The sequence below is a fragment of the Coregonus clupeaformis genome, chromosome 21 (genome assembly GCF_020615455.1).
Source record: "Coregonus clupeaformis isolate EN_2021a chromosome 21, ASM2061545v1, whole genome shotgun sequence".
Lineage (NCBI taxonomy): Eukaryota > Metazoa > Chordata > Actinopteri > Salmoniformes > Salmonidae > Coregonus > Coregonus clupeaformis.
This window is the reverse complement of record NC_059212.1, coordinates 57,875,931-57,881,758: the sequence shown is the minus strand read 5'-3', so window position 1 is coordinate 57,881,758 and position 5,828 is coordinate 57,875,931.

The window sequence follows — 5,828 nt, the reverse complement described above, 5'->3', positions numbered from 1 at the left end:
ACTATGAATATTGATGATATCTAGCGCGTCATTTTTTATTATTTTGTTTCAAGCATTTCCCAAACCATAGCCCTAATCTTAACCACTCTGACGTAATGCCTAAACTGTTAACCTTTGAGTTGTTTCTGTTTTAACCCTGTAATGATGTGGAAATAACGCTGTAACCAAATGGAATTATTGCGTAAAAAATAGATGTTCATCCATAATATGTCAAATTTAAAAGGGAAACTGAGAGATCTTATTACTAATATCATAGGCTAATTAATTTGTGGTTCAACACCTGAGGAAGTGGAAACTCAAAATACATTAACTAGATTGCTAACTCTAAAAATACTACCCACTGCCAGTAGCCATGTATTCATCCAACAGTAAATGTAATGTCCTATAAAAAGAAAGTTACAGTTGTACTACCCATGAGACCTACAGTGAGGGAAAAAAGCATTTGATCCCCTGCTGATTTTGTACGTTTGCCCACTGACAAAGAAATGATCAGTCTATAATTTGACCCCCTCTCAATCAGAAAGATTTCTGGCTCCCAGGTGTCTTTTATACAGGTAACGAGCTGAGATTAGGAGCACACTCTTAAAGGGAGTGCTCCTAATCTCAGCGTGTTCCCTGTATAAAAGACACCTGTCCACAGAAGCAATCAATCAATCAGATTCCAAACTCTCCACCATGGCCAAGGCCAAAGAGCTCTCCAAGGATGTCAGGGACAAGATTGTAGACCTACACAAGGCTGGAATGGGCTACAAGTCCATCGCCAAGCAGCTTGGTGAGAAGGTGACAACAGTTGGTGCGATTATTCGCAAATGGAAGAAACACAAAAGAACTGTCAATCTCCCTCGGCCTGGGGCTCCCTGCGAGATCTCACCTCGTGGAGTTGCAATGATCATGAGAACGGTGAGGAATCAGCCCAGAACTACACGGGACGATCTTGTCAATGATCTCAAGGCAGCTGGGACCATAGTCACCAAGAAAACAATTGGTAACACACTACGCCGTGAAGGACTGAAATCCTGCAGCGCCCGCAAGGTCCCCCTGCTCAAGAAAGCACATATACAGGGCCGTCTGAAGTTTGCCAATGAACATCTGAATGATTCAGAGGAGAACTGGGTGAAAGTGTTGTGGTCAGATGAGACCAAAATCGAGCTCTTTGGCATCAACTCAACTCGCCGTGTTTGGAGGAGGAGGAATGCTGCCTATGACCCCAAGAACACCATCCCCACCGTCAAACATGGAGGTGGAAACTTGCTTTGGGGGTGTTTTTCTGCTAAGGGGACAGGTCAACTTCACCGCATCAAAGGGACGATGGACGGGGCCATGGACCGTCAAATCTTGGGTGAGAACCTCCTTCCCTCAGCCAGGGCATTGAAAATGGGTCGTGGATGGGTATTCCAGCATGATAATGACCCAAAACACACGGCCAAGGCAACAAAGGAGTGGCTCAAGAAGAAGCACATTAAGGTCCTGGAGTGGTCTAGCCAGTCTCTAGACCTTAATCCCATAGAAAATCTGTGGAGGGAGCTGAAGGTTCGAGTTGCCAAACGTCAGCCTCGAAACCTTAATGACTTGGAGAAGATCTGCAAAGAGGAGTGGAATAAAATCCCTCCTGAGATGTGTGCAAACCTGGTGGCCAACTACAAGAAACGTCTGACCTCTGTGATTGCCAACAAGGGTTTTGCCACCAAGTACTAAGTCATGTTTTGCAGAGGGGTCAAATACTTTTTTCCCTCATTAAAATGCAAATCAATTTATAAAATTTTTGACATGCGTTTTTCTGGATTTTTTTGTTATTATTCTGTCTCTCACTGTTCAAATAAACCTACCATTAAAATTATAGACTGATCATTTCTTTGTCAGTGGGCAAACGCACAAAATCAGCAGGGGATCAAATACTTTTTTCCCTCACTGTATAGGCCTATGCCCTCGCAATGTCCGGTGCTTGTTTCGAGCGCACGCCGCTCAATATCTCAAAGCCATATCAAATATATTGGTTCTAAAAAAGTTGATGAACCCCACCCTATAGGAGGTGGGGTTCATCAAGGAACCTCCTTAGTTGGTGGGGGTTCTTGCAGGAACCTAACTGCCCAACTGAAACATTTTGATTTGAAAGGACAGCAGGTGCAGGCATTTAACTGACAAATGTAAAGATTTCATCAATTTAAGGTAAGGTTTGTCCCTTGTATGATCTAAATTGATATTGTTTCATGATGATACCAAAAGATTATCTTTTCATATTTGTGCAAATCTTTCTAAAACAGAAAATGGACACAATTCAATGGATATTAATCAACAAAGAGGTAAGAATATGTAGGCTATAAGAATATGTTGTAGGCTAGCTGTATTGGGTGCAGATGACTGAACTGCTCACTTTTGTGTCTGTGTCTGCAGGTATACAGACGAGGAGGCATACAAAGGTATGTCAATTGGTATTGGTATGTTATGCTGATCACATTTACCATCCTCCTCCCTTAGCTCTTCAATGAAAATCCCATAGGCCTCTACATTATGGACAAGGTATGTGTATGAAAACCATTATCAAAAAAGTTTTTTCATTCACATTCACCACAAAAACCAAGGTATGAATTATGTTGTGTGCATGTTTTGTTAATCATTTGTATAATTAGAATTTTTTGGATTCACAGACCACCCTCCCTACACCTCTGATGAATATAACAGGAAACCTGTTTGATAACCATGCACTGCAAAATCATTCTGGCTATGGATACGGAGAACATCAACACATTAACATCAACACGCCAGATGATACCCATTGGACTTGGGGCTCTGCTGGGAGTTTACCTCATATTTTGATTTTTTTATTCTGCTTTGCCACTAAAATCATAATAAACACTGACAACTAAAATATTGTGTTATTGTTGTTATTGTTGTTATTGTTATGCGTATAATTATTATTAATAATAATAATAATATAATAATAAGGGGGGTAGTTCAAAAATTAACCCCAAAAGGTTCTTCAAAAGGTTCTTCGAGGATCCATTAAAAGAGGTTCTTTGAAGAAACCTTTTAAAGGGTTCTTCGAAGAATTTATAGGGGTTCCCCCACAGTTTCAATTTGAAGAACCCCTAAAGGATACTCCAGGAACCTTTTCTTTTTAGAGTGCACTATTATTATTAAGCATTTAACAATTGAACATTGAACTTAAACCTTGTACGAATCATGGATCTTGGAGATCTCGGAAAATGCACTCTGAGTGTAGCCTATGTAACATTTCATTATGTTTCGCCGTGAAAACAGTTCTCATGGGCACACAAATCCCAAATAATGTAGGCCTTTGCATTGCAAAATCGAATGATTCTAACCAAAAGAGTCAACTATAGGCCTACTGTCATTAATGTATACTTGTTGGATGGATTGTATGCGCATTGGTATCTAGCTGTAAGCTAGTTGTCTAATGATATTGTCGACCATCATCAGCTGATCCAGGAAAGAAAAACAAATATTGATAGAAAATAATACATCTAAATAAATGGTCTTCTACTTCCGGCCACAGATGGCATGGAGCAGTGGCATTTTTTTAAAAGGCAGTAAATGAGGCTGAATGAACTGTTTCGCTGCCAGACAAGGCTCCGCTGATAGCCAGGTGTAGCTGTGGTAAGGTGTTGGGACAGCTTTATGTAGGCCCCAACAGTTTGTGGGCATGATTTGTGTGGGAAATTATTCTCTTATATTTTAGATGTGCTGTTAGCTTAATAAGAAAGCATTAATGATTAAACATAAAAGGTTTGTGCTGTACTGATATAGACTGTTTAACATAACAAGCTGTGATTCATGTGAGGAGCTGTTAGGGAGTAGGGGGAGATAAGACTTGTGTCTCACATACACAAACACAGCCTCTTTGTTAAACCGCGCTCAAGGACATGTGTTCTGCTACAAACTGTGTCTATGGGTGCTGACTCGGGACAAGCTGCAGATAACAACTTATGCCTGGCAACAGTGAAGCGCCAAGGGGCTGGGACCAGCCTGTGCGCCAACGATAGGCTGAGTAAGTCTAAACCACGCTCAGTCTCTACTCTGATAGGCCAGCAGGGAGCGGGAACTATCTCTGTCAGAGTATTTAAAGAAGAACTTATAACAATGGACCAGTTCTCTGACTGCCCTGCGTGGTATTTCAGTGGACCCGTATATACGAACATCATATTTACCATTGAAGTGTTTTGCATTAATTAAAATACTAGTCTATTTTAGAAGACGTGTATTGACCTCTTTTGTTCCCAATACCAGATTTGAATTGACGCAATGTATCATTTGTCAGCAAGCAGTTGTCAATGGTTTTTGCAGAGCTGCGGGTCTCCTTGCCTCCCAGCAGGCAAATCGAACGCTCTGCACCTTATTGTGATGTTTTATTGATAATCACCTTTGCATGTTTCATCACAATATTGTTTTGAAAGTTAATTTTGGACTGATGCCCGACTGAGTATTTTACCGGTCTACTCAATGCATCTTCAATGAGCGCTGATGAAGATTTCATCAAAAGTGCATTACAGTGGCTTGGAAATACAATGACATTCAAAATGGCACAAATAATTAGTAGGACAAGTTTTTGTCATCATTTTGATGTCACCAGATTGACTTTAGATGCAGTATAACGTTAGCTAGTTAGCTAATATTGATGAGAGGCTACCGGATTTTAGCTAGCTAACGTTAGCATTGCTAGCTATTTTTGACAAACTTTGCTAACTAATGACAACTTTGCCATCTGTCTAAAGTAAATTTGACATCATAATAACGCTGGCAAAGTTGTTTCCTTCTAAATATTTGACTACTTTAGTAATGTCATTGTATTTCAAGGCACTATAATGTAATTTAGACTAACCAGTTGGCTGTGTGGTCGATTTTATACACCTGTCAGCAACGGGTGTGGTTAAAATAGCCGAATCCACTAATTTGAAGGGGTGTCCACATACCATTATATATACAGTGGGGAGAACAAGTATTTGATACACTGCCGATTTTGCAGGTTTTCCTACTTACAAAGCATGTAAGTATCATAGGTACACTTCAACTGTGAGAGACGGAATCTAAGACAAAAATCCAGAAAATCACATTGTATGAGTTTTAAGTAATTCATTTGCATTTTATTGCATGACATAAGTATTTGATCACCTACCAACCAGTAAGAATTCCGGCTCTCACAGACCTGTTAGTTTTTCTTTAAGAAGCCCTCCTGTTCTCCACTCATTACCTGAATTAACTGCACCTGTTTGAACTCGTTACCTGTATAAAAGACACCTGTCCACACACTCAATCAAACAGACTCCAACCTCTCCACAATGGCCAAGACCAGAGAGCTGTGTAAGGCAATCAGGGATAAAATTGTAGACCTGCACAAGGCTGGGATGGGCTACAGGACAATAGGCAAGCAGCTTGGTGAGAAGGCAACAACTGTTGGCGCAATTATTAGAAAATGGAAGAAGTTTAAGATGACGGTCAATCACCCTCGGTCTGGGGCTCCATGCAAGATCTCACCTCGTGGGGCATCAATGATCATGAGGAAGGTGAGGGATCAGCCCAGAACTACACGGCAGGACCTGGTCAATGACCTGAAGAGAGCTAGGACCACAGTCTCAAAGAAAACCATTATTAACACACTACGCCGTCATGGATTAAAATCCTGCAGTGCACGCAAGGTCCCCCTGCTCAAGCCAGCGCATGTCCAGGCCCGTCTGAAGTTTGCCAATGACCATCTGGATGATCCAGAGGAGGAATGGGAGAAGGTCATGTGGTCTGATGAGACAAAAATAGAGCTTTTTGGTCTAAACTCCACTCGCCGTGTTTGGAGGAAGAAGAAGGATGAGTACAACCCC